Source organism: Phascolarctos cinereus, unplaced genomic scaffold (genome assembly GCF_003287225.1).
Source record: "Phascolarctos cinereus isolate Bilbo 61053 unplaced genomic scaffold, phaCin_HiC Scaffold_2;HRSCAF=192, whole genome shotgun sequence".
Taxonomy (NCBI): domain Eukaryota; kingdom Metazoa; phylum Chordata; class Mammalia; order Diprotodontia; family Phascolarctidae; genus Phascolarctos; species Phascolarctos cinereus.
In genome coordinates this window covers 233,621,232-233,639,509 of record NW_027555625.1, presented here as the reverse complement: position 1 = coordinate 233,639,509, position 18,278 = coordinate 233,621,232, and the positions used below count along the sequence as shown (strand labels likewise).

Genomic DNA, 18,278 nt, shown 5'->3' with positions numbered 1-18,278 from the left:
TTAGAATGTTAGAACATAGGATATAATATAACAACTCCTTAATTTTTGTAGCAGTCAAAAGCTGGAAACTAAAGGAATCATCACTTATTAAGGAATGGCTAAACAAATTATTGTATATGAATGTAATGGAATATAATTGTTCCGTAATAAATGGATGGTTTGGAGGAAAGTGGGAGGACCTCTCTGAACTGATGTATAGTGAAATAAGTAAAACTAAAAGGACAATTTTAAAAATGAGAACATTGAAATGAAACACAACTTTGAAAGCTTTAGAACCATGATTAATGCAATGATAAATCACAAATCCAGAGACTGCAAATGAAACGTCACCTACCTCCTACCAGAGAGGTGATGGACTTAAAAGGAGGAATGAGACATAACATTTTTTGACATGGCCAAGGTGGGGATTTGTTTTTGTTTTGTTTTGTTTGTTTTTTTTGTTATGGGGGTTTCCATTTTCTATTTTTATATTATTCATTTGGGAAAAACAGTGGGAAGGAGAAATAATAAATTCTTGTAAAAATAAATGTATTTATCAATTATTTTTAAAAGAACATATAACATAAAATTAAAGAGCTGGAAGGGACCATAGAACAAAGAATGTTAGAGCTAGAAGATATCTAAGAAACCGTTCAGTACAATCTACTCATTTTACAGGTGAAGAAACTGAAATCCAAAGAGGGGAGTTGCCCAAGGTCACACTCACAGTTAGGGGCAACAAAAAGCCTAGAACCCAGGTTATTTGATTCTTTGCCCAATGTAATTAACCATACTACTACAATTCTTCCAATTCGATGAAGAACTTTTAAACTAGCACCTCACATTTGCAATAAAGAGAATAAAGTTTATCAACTCTTGAAGCCATCAGCATGACAGACCAATGGAATATTCACAGGACATCTGTGTTGATCCTCTGTATGTACATATTCTGGCTGGGAAGGACATGTCATTTTCAGGTTCTGGTCTCTCAGACACTTTCTAAGGTGTGAATACTTTCTTAAGCATATTATTATTTTCTTGCTGAAGGGACATAAATGTGTTGGGGCAACAATCTTATTAAAAATCTGTAACAATATGCTTGTAAAACAACAACAATAATGGCCAACACTTGAAGGCTTGCAAAGTGCCTTATGTCAATTTTCTCATTTGAACTTCCCAACAGTCCTGTGAAATAGATGTTACAAGTATTATTATTTTTACAGGTGTGGAAACTGAGGCTGAGAGGTAAATCTTTCCCAGTTTCATAGATCTATTAAGGGGCACAGCCAGAATTGAGCTGGGGGTCTTTTCTGACTCTAAGTCCAACACTTTCTACTATAAGCAGATGGGTGTGGAAAGAAGGATGCCTTGGAGGCAGGATATATGGGTTTGAATTTCAATTCTGTGCTTTGTTCTCTGTGCATCCTGGAGCAAATCATTTCACCTTTCTTCATTCTTCATTCCTCTATAGCGTATACGACTGACTTTCCAAAGGAATTTCTCCACCATGCCATAAAAACCTCTTAATGGAAGCTCACTCCACCCCTGGAATACTCCATTTAGAAGTACCCTCTCTCACTGCAGCATTTCCGTCTCATTGGGACATCAGAGACTTCCCTGAGACCCTAAAATCATGAAACATGGACTCTTACCCATTTTTCTGTTATATAAAGCCATTGAGGAAGATTTCATTCATCACTTGGTTTAGGCAGAGTTCCATTGGAGCTTTGGTAGAGCAATCTGGGGATCAGTATCCAGAACATTCTGGATCCTGGAATGATTGAGTTTTTTCCTGCCCCCATATACCATGCTTCCTGCACTTAATCAGTATTCCAATGTCTTCTCCTTTAGAACCTGTCCCTGGGATGCTGGGCTAGAGGGTTGAATTTTTGCTTGATATTCTCTGCAAACGAGGGGCTGTACGGCCTTTCTCTGCACAATGATGTTACCTCCACTGCCCTTTATAGCTCCTCTTTGTATGCTGTGTTCTCCCATTAGAATCTATACTCCTTCAAGGCAGGGATTGTCTTTCTGCTTGTGTTTATATCCCCAGCACTTAGTACAGTGCCTGGAATATAGTAAGCACTTAATAGTTCTTCTCGACTTGACTTTCTGATGCTTCCCCCCTCATCTGCAATCCCTCCTTGACATTCCAGGGCTAAGGTGAGACCATAGGACCATAGATTCAGAGCTGGAAAGGACCTTGGAGAGCTTCTAGTCGGGCCTTCATAAATAAGGAAACAGTGGATGAGAACATGCTTTACAATGTACAAATGTGACTATTTTTGTCCCATTCACCATCATTATTATCATTGTTAACTTGTTTTCATATTAATTCAGCAGAAAAAGTCTTGGGACAGGTCTTAATGCTACTTTTATTTTTTAATGTTTAATGTTCTGTAGACTATTTCCTAGATGACTAAAATGACTGTTGATTTATTTATTTGCTTTGTTTGTTTATTTGTTTGGAGTTTTTTGGTAATTGAATAAAAGTTGTAATTTCATCTTCTATAGGTTCACGGAAGGCAGCAGCAGAAGGATTATGAGTTGTTCTGTACTTCATTCTATTCCTACATGGTTTTGATTTATTCCCTCAGGTCTCTAGACTCCACAAGCTTTTCATTCTATGTGGCTTGGGGATTATAAGTATTCATTATGGTGACATCTATTTAAAACACAGTTCTTAAATTTTTATGAATCGGTATTATACCTGGTTGCTTATCAATACACATTATGTCTGTGATAATGCTCTTATTCCAGTATATTAAATTGTTCAATTCCCAATGAAAATTTGAAATCTTCATTTGTAGTGTGAGGATTTAGTATCTGTTAGTTTAGTGAAAGATAGTGAGCCTTTGGTCATATCTTGGTAAGGATTTGGTATGTGCACACTTTTTACAACTTGTAGTCACATGGTGCATGGGTTTTTGTTTTTATTTTATTTTATTTTATTTTTAATATTTCCTTGTATAATCTTCTTTGATAAATGTCTGAGATTGTTAAGGATAGTCTTTCTTTTTTCATACTGTAGGACTTGGTTTCAGGGGGTTTTTTAGTTACTTTTCAGTTTTGTTGGTATGTTTTCCATAATTTTGGGCAGTAACAACCTGGTCTTGAGTTGCCATCTAATTCCCTCCATTTCTGCAACTAAACCCACCTGGATCAACACATTGTATGTTGGATTCATGAAGATGTTGTCCCTGGAGGTCCTTTTGATTCCACTCTTAGATATTACCTGTTTCATAGGCTCCATCCAGAGGTAAAATTTTGGTTACATTAGGCAAATCTTGTGACATGTAACTCTTGTCAGCCATTAAATGAGATAATATTTGGAAAGCACTTAGCACAGTGCCTGGCACATAGTAAATACTATTTTGTTTTTGTTCAGCCATTTTTCAGTAGTGTCTGACTCTTCATGAGTCCATTTGGTGTTTTCTTGGCGAAGATACTGGAGTGATTTGCCATTTCCTTCTTCAGCTCATTTTACAGATGAGGAAACTAAGGCCAACAGAATAAAGTGACTTGTCCAGGGTCACACAGCTAGGAAGTGTCTGAGGCCAGTTTTGAACTCAGGGAGATGATTCTTCCTGACTCCAGGCATGACACTCTATCCACTGTGCCACCTAGCTGTCCTATGCTGGCACATAGTAGGTGCTATATAAACCATCTTAACTATATTTATTTTGTAAATATTTGTATTTATTAACTTTATATTTATGCTGCATGTATTTTATAAGTACATCTTGTCTCCCCATTAAAATGTAGGTTCACTGAAAATTGTGATTGTCTCCTTCTTTTTGCTTTTATTCCCAGGGCCTGGCATGAAGTAAGAACTTGACAGGTACTAGATTGCTATTCTTTCATAGGCCTGTTTGGATATACTGAATCTCTACAGCAGAAAAATGTGGAAAAGCACATAAGGGACTTTCCTCAGGAAGTTTTTACGCTGACATGAAGCCACATCTGGAACAGAACACAGAAGCTTTCTTTGCCCCTATAGACTTTCTATTTGCTCAAAAATCTTAGCAGGCTACATTTTGCTCTCTCTTGAGGAACCACAAAACCAGTGTGGCATGAGAGGACAACTAATGAATACCCAGCTGCGAGTTAGCAGCTGAGTGCCCATTTGTCTGGTGGAAATTCTAACACCAATGTAGCCATAATATGAGAAAATTGTTGGGAGAAGAGGAAAGGGTTCATTTTGATGGACAGGAACAGTAAAAGAGTTGACCTCTTCCAGACTACTTTGTATAGAATAGGATATAAGAAAAGTGAGCATGTCACTCTTTCTATAATCACATGATCCATTTCTAAGTTTGTATATAAACATATGTATGCATATATACACACATATATAAAAGCGTATGTGTGTTTATGTACATGTATATGGAAGAGACCGAACAGAGTACAAATCTCTAAAGCAAAGGAGAATAATTAACAACCATGCCCTGTTTATATATCACACTCAGGATCACAGATTTGGAGCTAGAGGGGACTTTTGAATTAATCCATTTAGTCAGTCACAAACTTGAAAATTGGAAGGGACCTCAAAAACCAGCTGGTCTGATCCACACATGAAAGGGATCCCTGCTCTGACATACCTGCTAAGTGGTCAGATAGCCTTCACTTACTTGAAAATCCCCAAAGAGGGAGTGCCCATCACGTCTCAAGGCAGCCCATCCCACTTGTGGATGGCTCTAATTCTTAGAAGTTTTTCCTGACATTGAACCTAATGTAGCACATAAATTTTAACTAATAAATAAAATGAGGCCATTTCTCTGAGTATAATATCATTATGGTGTGTGATCTTTTCATAAAGGACAGGTCAATGGTATGCTTCCATTTGTGCTAAAGACTCAGAGAGATGGTTGACAGCTTCTTTGATACTAGGTGTGTCTTCCTTCTGATTGGACTGACAGTACACCATTTAGACCTCCCCTGGTAATCCCAATTGGTGAACACTTTAATGAGGAGGTGGGCCAAGAGCTCCTCCCTAGTACTTCTTCTTTGGGAGGGGAAGGACTGATCCTCAGGTGGGCCAGATCAATCTACAGCTAGGAAAATGTCTTTCAAATGTGGGCCACTAGCCCCTCTCTCTCACTGAAGGAATGGAATGCTAGTTGATTTATGAAACCCAGCTTGCCTCTAGCTAACTTGGCCAGAAAAACATAAGCCATCTCAACCAGGTTTTTATTGGCTTCTAGGTCAGTCACCACAAATCTTGATGAGGGGAGTAGCAAGGACAAAGGGACACAAGTGTGGAAGAACTGGGGAAAACAAAAGCAAGGGTCCCTGCCTAGGTAGATGCCTCTGGGGAGGGGGCGGCTGGGAGTAGATTACATTCCTCAGCTAGAATGGGAAAGGTCTCTTTTGAGCTAGGCTAAAAGATGGGACATTTTAAAAGAAAAGTGAGGATTACAGATTAATATTAAAAATCAAACGACAGCATTAAAATTAATTTTTCTCACTAAATTACCTCCCTCCTTTCTTTTTGCAGCTTCTACCTATTTTCCTGGTTCTGCTATCTGGAGTCAAACAGAACAAGTCCAATTTTTCTTCCACACGACATTCCCTCAAATACCTCATTTGTCTTTCTTGTCCCACCTTATTACTTTTCTGTTCTCCAGACTTCTTCTTTTGGAGATGAAGTAAAGAGGCTCAGAAAATTTAAGCGACTTTCTTGAAGTTACTAAGGTAGCAAGTTGGTCAATAGTCAACAAGCATTTATTAAATGCTTACTTAATGTGCTAGATATCAGGAGTACCAATAAATAGAAAAAAATATACACAGTCCCTACTATCAAGGAGCATACAACATATCAATATTTAGACATATACAAGGTATAGACAGAATACAAGGAGATAATCTGAAAGAGGGAGGTATTAGCAGCTAGGGGACTTCCTCCAGGAAAAGTCTCCTAGAGAAGGTAGAATTAGAGCTGAGTCCTGAAGGAAGTCAGGGAAGCTGAAAAATAGTTGTGATGGGGACAGAGAATTCTGGACATGGGGAACAGCCAAAGAAAAGGCTTGGAGATGGGATGTTTTGTCTACGGAATTGCAAGTGGGTCAGTATCACTGTGTTACTGCGTATATAAGGAGGAGCAAGATATGAGCAGTCTGGAAAGGTAGGAAAGGGCCAGGTTAATGTAATGGGTCCTCTTTGAGAATGAAGGACAAGTAACAAAAACAACAACACAAATAGCAACAGTGAGGAAGGGCTTTAGAAGCCAAACAGAGGAATTTATATTTGATTGTAGATGTGAGAGGGAAAACTTAGAGGTCCTTGAGAAGGTAAAATCTCTGCTCTTGAAAAATCACCGTGGAAGCTGAGTGGGTAATGGACTGGAGTGGAGAAAGACTTGAGTCAATGAGACTACTTAGAAAGCTACTGTTACAGAGTAGGCAAGAGGTGATGGGATACCAGATCAAGGTTGTGGTAGTGTGAATGGAGAGAAAGGGATGACTAGGAGAGAGGTAGTGAAGGTAGAAATGATATGACCAAAGCAGTGGCTATGTGGGGTGAACAAGGATGAAGAGCTGAGGATGACAGTGAGTATGTAAGCCTGGGGATGCTTGAAGGAAGGTGGTGTCTTTGATTGATAGGGAAATATAAAAGGGTTTTGGGGAAACCTAATAAGTTCTGCTAGCTATGTATATATGTAGATCTGGGAATCCTCTTTGTATGGATGATAATGGAACCCATGGGAGCTGATGAGATCACCAAGTGAGAAAGCACAGAGGAGGGGTCCCAGGTCAGAGCCTTGGGGGGAAACCTACATGTCAAGAGTATGACATGGATGTGGAACCAGCGAAGGAGATGAACAAGTGACAGAGCCAGGATGTAATCTGAGGCCTTCTGACTCTCCTGATTCCAGATGCAGAGCTTTTCCATTGTACTATGTTGTCTCTTCCATACATCAAAAAATTGGGGATTTCTTGAGTGTGGAGGCTCCTTCTGCTGATGCAAATCACAACTATAGGTCTCAGTATGCAGTTTTTATGAACTGCTTTAACCAACAAAATTGGTCACCCGATGGCCGGACTTCTAGCGATGAGCTTCTCTGCACTTAGCTAGGCCAGTCCTTAGATGATATCTTCATTTCCAGGCCCATACTCAAAGCTTTTCCAACTTGTCAGGGCCTGACAATGCTTGAGCTTCTTTGGTGTGGCCTTTGAGAAGTCAGGGTCATATCCAAGCATCAGAAGAGGGCTTCAGCCAAGCCATGCTATATGACCAGTGCTGCCCTATTTATGGGCCATTAGTGACCATTAATAAATGAAGCAATGGGGACGTAGCGCCTATGAGAACATCCCTGAACAAAACAGAAAACATGACTTAAACCACTTAGTATTCAACATTGGACTTGAAGTATTGAGAGATAATTCATGAGCTTGCTAATTCTCCCATCCTTTAGACATCCTGGTCTTTAATTTTAAAATATGTCAAGTTCTCAGTGTCCTCATTTGAAAATACTGATACAAATAGTGTCTGTGGCTAAAAAGACCAACACAAGGCTAAAAGACCTTTCCAAAGTACACGTAGAAATCATGACTCACTTGCTTTGACGTTTGTTTGCAAAGCCCTTTCCCCAGAAAAATATAAATATCATCACCCCTATTTTACAGATGAGGAAACTGAGGGACGGAAAAGATGAAGTGATTTGCTTGTGATCATAGATGTAAGGTTAGAAGAGACCCATCTAATCCAACCCCTTCATTTTACAGTTAAGGAAATGAGAGCCAAAGAAAATAAATGACATGGCAGAGTTGGGATTCAAACCAATGTCTCCTAGTTCCAAATCCAATGCTCCCTTCACTAGTGCAGGCTGGTACTAAAGCAAAATTCATGCCCTAGACTTATTTTTTTAATTTAATTTAATTTAATTTAATTTTTAATTTTTTTCCATATGCTTTTGAGTCAAAAATTTTTTCTCCCTTTTTCTCCCCCCCCCCAAGACGGCGCACAATCTGACATAGGCTTTACATTTACATACCCATTAAACATATTTTCACATTAGTGAAGTTGTAAGTAAAAATTAAAACCAATAGGAGGAACCATCAGAAAGATGAAACAAAATTCAACTTAAGGTAAAAATAACTGAGAGTGATTTGATTTCCATAGTTCTTTCTTTGGATGTGGACAGCATTTTCCATCCCGAGGCCTCTGGAGATGTCTTAGATCCTTGTAATGCTGAGAAGGGTTCAGTTTACCATTCTTAGTCATTGCACAACGTGGCTGCTATTGTATACAAAGTCCTCTGGGTTCTGCTCACTTCACTCAGCATCAGACCATATAAGTCTTCCCAGGTTTTTCTGAAGTCAGCCTGTTCATCATTTCTTATAGAACAATAGTATTCCATTACATTCATACACTACATCTTGCTCAGCCATTCCCCAATTCATGAACATCCACTTTGTTTCCAATTCTTAGTGATCACAAAAAATGCTACTGTAAATAATTTGGAGTATATGGGGACTTTTTTTTTTAATTATCCATGATTTCCTTGGGGTATAAGCACAGTAATAGAGTCTCTGATTCACAGATCATGGACATTGTAGTTACTTTATTTGCATAATTCCAAATTACTTTCCAAAACGGTCGTACTTTGTCACAGCTCTACTAACAGCATTTTAGTGTGTCTGCTTTCCTATGATCCTACGTTGACTTGCCATTTTTTGGTCATTTTTGCCAGTTTGCAGGGTGTGAGATGAAATCTTAGGATTATTTTGATTTGCATTTCTTTTATTATTAGTGATTTGGAGTGGTTGTTGATTTTTTTTTAATGTGGATGTGCTTTAGACTTCTAACTTCAGTCCCAAATCCTTTCCTCTCTCCCACATTACATTCCTGTGAATGACTCCTTAACACTCTCATCAACCTCAGCGATCTCTAAAACTGAAACTCCATTGGCATCTGTCTCCAAGCCAACAGTGCTTTACAGTGCTTCAGACAGGGAAGAAGAGCAACCCAGAGACCCTGTGCTTAACCATCACTACTCCCAGAAACCAGTAAATAAGAGGCTGGAGGCAGCTGGTAGCACAGTAGATAGAGACCTGAATTAAATTTCTAGCCCTGGGCAAATTACTTAACCTCTGTCTGTCTCAGTTTCCTCCATAAAATGGGAACAATAACAGCAACAGCCTCACAGGGTTGTTGTGAGAATCAAATGAGGTAATACTTGTAAAATGCTTAACATAATGCCCGGCACATAGTAGGCACTATACCTAGCCTTCTGTTTTCACTCATCTTACCCTCCCTCCCTTGGATCAAAATATGATTCTCCTGTTAGACTATAAGTCCCCTGAGTGCAGGGCTTGTATCTGATCTATAATTGTGTTCTTAGCACTAAGCCCCATGTCTTACAGATAGCAGGTGTCTAATAAGCATTAACTAGATTGGCTTAATAGCAAATGGCTTTGAGTCCTTTCACTGTGCCAGCTGCCCTTTCACCTGGTAATGTCCCCCTTAGAATGTCGCCCTCAGAACCAAATACAGACCTCCAGATACATTCTGGCAGTCAATTATGCATCACTTCCCCTGTTACAGTCATTATGTTTCTATTAGAGTAGAGAAGATTGAATTAGCCTTTTAGGCAGTTACATTGCACTGTTGGCTTGTATTAACCTTGGAAGCAAACAAAAACCCCCAAAGCAATTTTCACATGAACTGCTGTCTCGCCATGTCTCCCCAAATAACCATTGATTGATTAATCACCCAAGGGAAACACTGCATTTTTAGAGAAAACGTGTACTGGTGGTGCTGAATAAAAAAGAAAAGGACAAAGATGCTTAGATTTATTTCATCTGAAGGAATGCAAAGGAGAGAAGGGTTGTGGACTTCCCAAAAAGAGAATAGTGCCCTGTTCCTAATTCATTCATGCGTACATATGTTCATTCATTCAACAAATATTTAACTTTGAGGCATGTGGTCAGCTGAGAAGCGGATAAGCATTTTATAAAACATGTCCTGTGCCAGGGATTGTGCTAAACACTTTTTTACAAATATTATCTCAGGGGCAGGTAGGTGGCGCAGTGGATAGAGCTCCTGCGTTGGAGTCAGGAGGACTTGAGTTCAAATTCGACCTCAGACACTTGACACTTACTAGTTGTGTGACCCTAGGCAAGTCACTTAACCTTGATTGCCTCACCAAAAAGCAAAAACCAAAACAAAACAAAATATTATCTCATATGAGCCTTACAACAACCCTGGGAGGTAAATGTTATCATTCCCATTTTATAGATGAAGAAACTGAGGCAAACAGAGGTTAAGTAACTTGCCCAGGGTCATTTACAGTTAGGAAGAGTATGAGGTTAGATTTGAACTTACTTGGATCTTTCTGACTCAAGGCCCAGTGCACTATCCACTGTACCACCTAGTTGCCTTTAGGCAACTCCTATGAGAACTCTTCTCCAATCTATCCCATTGTTAGTGTTAACAATAATTACAATGAGGATAATTGCTAACACTTAGCACTTTATCCAGGCTGAATGAGTCCTGAAGTCTGAATGAGGATCTGTTGAAGGAACCAGGATATGTTTAGCCTGAAGAAGAAATTGAGGTGTGTGGGGAGAGGGAAAGAAATATAATAGCTGTCTTCAAGTATGTGAAAGGCTGGTATGTCGAAGAAAGATTACACTTGTTTTGTCTGGTCCCAGAGGTTACATACAACCAGGAGCAATGAATGAGTGGAAGCCAGAAGGAAGCAGGTTCAAGTCCAGTGCTAGGCAACACTTCCTAATACTTAGGCCTGTCTAGCACTAGAATGAAATGTCTCGGGAGGTCATGGGTTCCCCTTTTCTAGGGGTTTTGAAGCAGAAGATAAATGATCACTTCGGTGGATCTTTAGAGCAATTGTCGAGGAAAATTCTTGTTCAGACATAGGCTTGACTAGGTGGCTTCTGCTTTCCTTTCCAACTCTGACATTCTATAGAACCCTTCCAGCTCTGAGACTCTGGGGTTCTACTTACCAAATACCTACTATTTAATTCAATTGAATAACCGTCATTAAGCACTTACTATCTGTGATGCATAGCACTGAGGACACAATAATGGGCAATAGTACAGACCTACCACTGGGGACTTGTTCTCTTACTGGAAAAATGTGCAAACAACATGCTGTAAGTAAGAGTGAAATAAGTGAGAAGAAAAGACAAGGCAATGATCTGGGAGAAACCTGAGGGGAGAGAGAGATCACTTTCCCTAACTCTTCTGTCTGGTATTTAAAGTCCTTCATGACCTAGCTCTGACCTACAGTTCAAGGCTTATCATATATAAGTCCTCTTCATGAATTTTACAGACTGAAAGGCCTTCTTGCCATTCCTCTCACACTACATTGTCCAACGGTGTAATCAAGGAAGACTTCATGAAGAGGGTAGAATTTGAGCTGGGTCTTGAAGGATAGATGGGATTTTCATGGGTAGAGATAGAAGGAAAAGAAAACATTCCAACACCAAAAGGCAAGAAGGCTGGAAGCTTGAGGAGGACCTCATCATCATCATCATCATCATCACTGACATTATCCGAATTTTGCATATACAAAAACCGAGGATCAGAGAGGCCACTGATCTTGCCATGGTAACATGACCAGTGTCAGAGGCAGAGCCAAGTCTTGCTGAGTCCAAGTCCAGAAGTCTACTTGCTATTACAATTTACCTTTAAGACCACATTCCTCTATGTGAAAGTAGGAATTTTGAAATATTTGGAGGCAACTATTTAAAGAAGAGACATTTCCGTGACCTTTCCTATTAACAATAATGATGGTGATAGTGATGGCTGACATTTCTATAATGCTTTTCCATTTTAAAAATGCTTCATGGTCTTTATCTCATTGAATGCTCACGAAAATACTTTGAGGTAGATAGTACAAGCATTATTTTACTCCCATGGTGGGGGCTGGGGGCTAGGAAGAATGGTATAGTAGAAATTACAATGGGTTTTGAGCCAGATGACCTGAGTGCAAATCCCACACTGTTATTTACTACTTGTATAACCTTGGGCAAGTCATTTAAACAAACCTGGACCTTTGTTTACTCATTTGTAAAAATAATTAGGGTTAGATTAGAATTCCTCTAAGTTCCCTTCCTGCTCTAAATCTATGATTCTTCATCCTCATTTTGCATGTGAGAAAAATGAGGCTTAAAATAATCAATTCATCCACAGCCAATAGATAAATAATTTTTCAAAACCAGGATCCAAATATAGTACTGCTTCTGCTAGTCAGTGGCTGTCTACTAAACTTAAAAATATGTACATAAAAGAAGAATCCTTTTAGGGGAATGCACTACGGCCCGGAAATCTGACTCATTTCTTGCTGTGGCACAGGGCGGTCCTCCTGAATTGGTCATCTCTGCTTTCTGCATGGACGCAGAAAGGGAAGGCCCCATCCCTTGCCACCAAGCAGCCACAGATACCTCATCCAGCCTTAATCCTGGGGCCAGGCTTACCCCAGCTCCTCACCCCTCTACACCACCATCCCAATTCTTAACCTTCCCTTTCAACAAGAAGACACACCATGCAAAATTGCTCCCATATCCCTTTGAATGTACCAGGTTTCATGTTTAAAAAAAAATTAAAAATAAAAAGCAAAAAAGAAAGCAAAGCATTTGTCATTTATAAACATTAAGCTCTAAATTGCCTGAGATCACTTACATAACTGAGCAAAACATTTAGCTACTCGGCTGGTGAAACTCCACCAGAGGGTTCATTTGATCCATCAGGCTCCAAAAAAATGTTTGTTTTTCATCATCATGGCCGAGACCAATTATTGGTAACCCAATCCCCAGCACAGGAAATTTGACTTCGTAATGACATAGTCACGGAGACACTTTGGGGCAGTGAGGGTGGCCACAGACACATCGAGGGTGACTCAGAGAGCTGGACTAGAGGGTGACATCATCTGAGCTTTTGTCAGAGACCTGTGAAGTCATGGAAGGTTCCCTCTTTGGCTTGCTCTCTCTCTCTCACTCACTCAGGGATCTGCTTTTTGCATTTCTATCAATAACAAAAGCTATAGAATGAAGGGAAGAGGGGAAGATTAGCTGATAATGGCAATACTATAAAAAGAGCTTCCCTCTCTACAAATGTGGGAATATACACCTATTTTGTTAAGGAGGGTTTCAAAACAAAACAAAACGGGACTACTGAAAAAACTTACCAGCACCTCCCTGGCACTCTGAAGGGAGCAGGAAGCTAAGGAAATACCAGCAGGGTTTCAAGTCTCTTACTGAAAAGAAAAAAAAAATACAGCCAGTTCTCCTGAAACTCTTTAAAAGGAAATGGCTCTGGGTCTAAGCACAGAGATATGAGGCCCAGAGCCTTTGGGCCTAATCCCACACTCTATCTAGAAATCTACTCGACCCATGGAGTGAGTTGAACCAGATGCTTCCCAAGTTCCTTTCCACCTCTAAAGTTTTATGATTCTGTTAGTCTATTTGCAACAACAGATCTTAACCTCTGTGTGTGTGTGTGTGTGTGTGTGTGTGTGTGTGTGTTGCACGTGCGTATGCATGCACGTGCACACGCCTCTGTGTGATGGGCTAGCAGGCTAGTGAAGCCTATGGACATTTTTGAATGTGTAAAATACATGGAATTACAAAGGGAACAAATTTTATTGAAATACAGTTATTGGAATATATTTTTTAAATTTTGTGGACTACTCCAGGTTAAGAACCGCTGATTCTGTGCTCTTTGCCTCAGCTTCCTAAGCTATGAAATAGAATGGAAGTAGAAGGCATGAACTGCCCAGGAGGGAGGGTGGAAGGCATTGCCAGTGAAGGAGGAAGGCAGTGGAAAGATCATTGGCTCTGGAGGCTAAGGAGCTGGGTTTAGATCCTGATTCTGCTACTTAGCACCTGTGTGACGTGAAACTGGTCATTTCATTTCCTTGGCCTCAGTTTTCTCATCTGTAAAATGAGGAGTGATGCACAAGATGACCTCTAATGTCCCTTCTCGATCCAGAACTGTGATTTAGCACACATCAGGTGTCTTTAGTTCCTAAAAGGCAGCTTCAAGGGAGAGATACCGGGACTAGTCTTCAGCAAACCTCTGAAGTCTACTACTATCGACCTCATTATCTTTCAGGGTTCCCCTACCCTAGGTATTCGTTCATTCATTCAATAAACATTTATTAAGCACCTACTATGTGCCCAGCACTGTGCTAAGCACAGGATAAAAAAAGAGGCAAAAGACAGTTCCCACCCTCAAGGATCTTAGGGTTAAATGACAAAGAGGAAGCATGAGAGCTATAATTTGCCTCAGTGAAAAGGGGGGAAATAGAAAGGGTTATGGTAGAATTGTAGGGTTTAGAACTATATGGGGCTTTAGGAGGAAAAGACAAAATGGTAGAGTGATTGAAGGCAGTACTTTTTTTGCAGTGGACTTCCCTGTACAAACTCTTTCCAACAGGTCTAGAAAATGCACCAGACTGGGGCAGCTAGGTGGTGCAGTGGACAGAGCACCGACCCTGGAGTCAGGAGAACCTGAATTCAAATCCAGTCTCAGATATTAGTTGTGTGACCCTGGGCAAGTCATTTAACCCTGGTAAAAGAAAGAAAGAAAGAGAGAGAGAGAGAGAGAGAGAGAGAGAGAGAGAGAGAGAGAGAGAGAGAGAGAGAGAAAGCCAGAGCAAATCCTGATGGGGAAATCTAGAAAAAGTCACAGCAAGTCAGAGCAAAGTGCTCCGGCAACCAGAGAGAGGCTGTGTACTGGCACAAGAGGGCCCAAACCGAGGCTTCACCCGAGGGACAGGGGCAGCTGGTAGCTTTGTTGCTCACTCCCTAATTCTGGGTCACACATCCAGGGCAAAGTGAGATTTTGCAACAACCTCCTCACGTTCCACATGAGAAAACTGAGGCCCAAAGTCTCACCCAGTGAGTAGCTGAATTGAGATTTGAACCCAGGGATCTTCTAATTCCATGTTCCTTTTCCATAGTGCTATCCCGTTGCTGGAGGCCTTTAAGTAGACTACAGGGAGCTATTTGATGGTGACTTGATATGTAGTAGTCCTGCTTAGGCAGGAATTGCACTAAATGTTTTCCAAGTTTCCTTCCCACTCTGAGATACTGTGAGACTGAGTCCAGTGTTATACTGTTGTCCAGAATACTCCAGCTCAAGCTCTGTGCCCTAGACCTTTCTGATCCTTCCAATCAAAACTCCCATCTTATATCCATTTACCTAAGGATTTTGCTCAGTGCTAACCTCATAAATTATGATTAAGGTTTTAATCACTATTCATATGATATTAGGCAACTAGATGGTGCAGTGGGTGGAGTGCAGGGCCTGAAGTCAAGAAGATCCATCTTCCCAAGTCTAAATCTTGCCTCAGTTTCTTCATCTGTAAAATGAGCTGGAGCAGGAAATGACAAACCACTTCAGTATCTTTGCCAAGAAAACTGCAAATGAGGTCACAAAGAGTCGGGCATGACTGAAAAATGACTGAACAACAAACATGATCAGAGAACTTAAGCCTGCAAGGAACAGTAAAGGTCATCTGGCCCAACACCCTCATTTTATAGATGAGGAAATAAAAATGTGAGTATTTACCCAAGTAGCAATGGATGGGTAAACTGAAACTCACATTTTAATGGAGAGTTTCTGAATATGATAACTCAAACCAAAAGGATGAATTAATTTCTAATGATGGAATTTCAGGATGGTGGCAAGGGGTTCTTCGGAGAGTTGGAGAAACCCTTTCCCACAGTGTCTCTGATCATTGTGCAGGCAACCAGTTGTGGTATGCACTTCTGACAACAGTCAACCAACGTGTATTGAGTATCTACTGCATGCAGGGCACTGTTAGGCACCATGGGGATAAAATGATGAACAGGACACGACTTTTGTCCTAAAGCAACTCAGAGTCTAACACAAGAGACATGTACACAAATCACTGAAATCAAAAATTAAATATCCCAAGAGCATATCTTTGACCTCATTGAATCTCAGTTTTCTCATGTTGACCATGTTGTGCTCATTTCCTCTGCCCCCACTTCAATAAGCCCCAGTGGTTCCCTGTTATCTCTAGGATCCAACAGAAACTCCACTGTTTAACATATAAAGTTCTTCATAGCCTGGTCCCTTACTGTCTCATCAGTATTTTTGCACATTACTCTCCTGCATGTACCCTACAGTCCAGCAGTACTGTCCTACTTGCTCGCCCTTACACACAATGCTTCATCTTCTATCTTTGGGCCTTTTGCTCTGGCTGTCTCCCACACCTGGAAGGCTTGTCCTCCTTACCTCAGGGTCTTGGAACCCCTGACTTCTCTTAATACTCAGCTCAAGCACTATCTTCTTCAAGAAGCCCCATCCACTAACCCAACACCATCCCTGCAACAACCAGCCTTCCCCTCAAAAGTTACTTGGTATCTACTTTGTAAGGATTTTGTGGTCACCTACATATGCACAGATTGTCTCCTACTTGAGAATGTGAGCACCTTGAAGGCAGGGACTGTTTCTACCTTTTCTTTTTGTATGCTCAGAATACGTAATAAGTGCTCAATAAATGCTTGCTAATTGATTGATTCTATCTAATAATAATTGATTGTATCTGATAATGTCCAAGATCCCTTCCAACTCAGACATTCTTTGTTTTATGTTGTCTGGTCCCTCTAGCTCTGATATTTTATAGAAGGAAATGTAATTTAATGGAAAGAACTTTGGCCCTGAAGTTGGGGGGAAATGTCTCTGAATTCTCCCCCTGATAGTGATTATAGGAAAACTACTTAACTTCTGAGTTTCAGTCACCCCATCCATACAATGGGGATACTAATATCTGTGATACCTACTTCTCAAGGTTCCGGGGAAGATTAATTAAATGAGATGTTGTATGTAAAGCTCTCTGTAGAACATAGAGTGCTATATGAATCCCAGCTATGTTTCTAAGATCCTTCCAGATTTAATGTTCAATGAATCTAACAAATCTGGGTCCTGAAAAGTAATTGTGGATGGGCTAGTGAAAATTCAGCCCCAGTCCTGGGCAAAACCAACTGAAAGCACTTGTCTTGACTTTGGTGGGTCAGTGAGAATATCTTCGTATATAAAATAGGGGGAGACACTCATGTCTATATGAGGTAGATCATTGGTCATCCAGTTTAAGGGGGATTCCATGCTTAATCTGAGTTCTTGGTAGAACTCCAAAGGCCCTTTGTGTCTGCAAAGCCATGAACTTTGCCCAGTCGCGGAAAGCATGAATACCACCAATTTTAAATTTATCCCAGGTCAAAGAATTCATAGAATAGAGCCAAGCACAGGGCAGGCATTCAATTAATATATGTTGAATGAATGAATGAATGAATGAAACAATTCAATTCCATCAGCATTTATAAAAGACCTACTCTGTGTCTGGTGTTATGCAGGGTGCAGGTCATACAAAGACAAAAATGAAAGTCTTTGTCTTCATTCTACTGGGTCAAAATAATATGTAGATACATAAGGAAGTACAAATATAAAGAAAATAATACAAATTTCAGAGGGCAGGAATCTAATAACTGGGGGGAATCAGAAAAGGTCTCTCATGGGAATAGTACTTAAGCTGACTCTGAATGAGAGCTAAAGGTTCCAAAATGCAGAGATGAGACAGGAAAGCCTTCCAGGCAGGGGTGTGCTAATAAAGGTTTAGCAACTGCCTCTCCAGGAAAAAAAATGTACACAAATGTAATCTACATTATTAACATTTTTTCCATCACTTTCTTGCCCAGACAACCAACAAAACAATAAAGCAAGTCTTGATTTATAACATTTGCTCATTTCTGAGATACGGATGCTCCCATGGAAAATTTAACAATCAGCTTTCCCCAATGGCTGCAGCACACGGCTTCTAGGCATGGAAAGACATAAAGGTGGGAGATTGAAAGTCATGTATGGGGAGTAACAAGAAAGCCAATGTGGCAGAAACTTACAGTGGGTGATGGAAAGTGATATGAAATAAGTCTAGATTAGGATAGATTGGAGCCAGAATGTGAAGGGTTTTAAATGGAAAACAGAAGAAATTGTATTTTATCATTTCAGTCATGTCTGACTTTTTGTCACAGGGCAGGTGCTTGATTAATATATGTTGAATTAATGAATTAATTTGATTCCAGTAGCATTTATTAAATTCCTATCATGTGCCTGGTGTTATGCAAGGTGTTGGTGATACAAAGACAAAAATGAAAGTCTTGGCAAAGATACTGGAGTGGTTTGCCATTTCCTTCTCCAGCTCATTTCACAGATGAGAAAACTGAGGCAAACATGGAGTAAATGACTTGACCAAGGTCAAATAGCTAGTACATGTCTGAGTCTGGATTTGAACCTAGGTCTTCCTG

The 18,278-nt window shown here is 40.1% G+C and overlaps 1 long non-coding RNA gene across 1 annotated transcript in view; it reads right to left on the bottom strand.

The window, feature by feature from the left end:
- Nucleotides 1-18,278, bottom strand: part of LOC110206668 (uncharacterized) — a 70,324-nt gene that overhangs the window by 28,241 nt on the left and 23,805 nt on the right. The window contains exon 4 of the long non-coding RNA XR_002323997.2: nt 13,133-13,201. This is a non-coding gene — a long non-coding RNA (uncharacterized LOC110206668). The remainder of the gene's footprint in view (nt 1-13,132; nt 13,202-18,278) is intronic.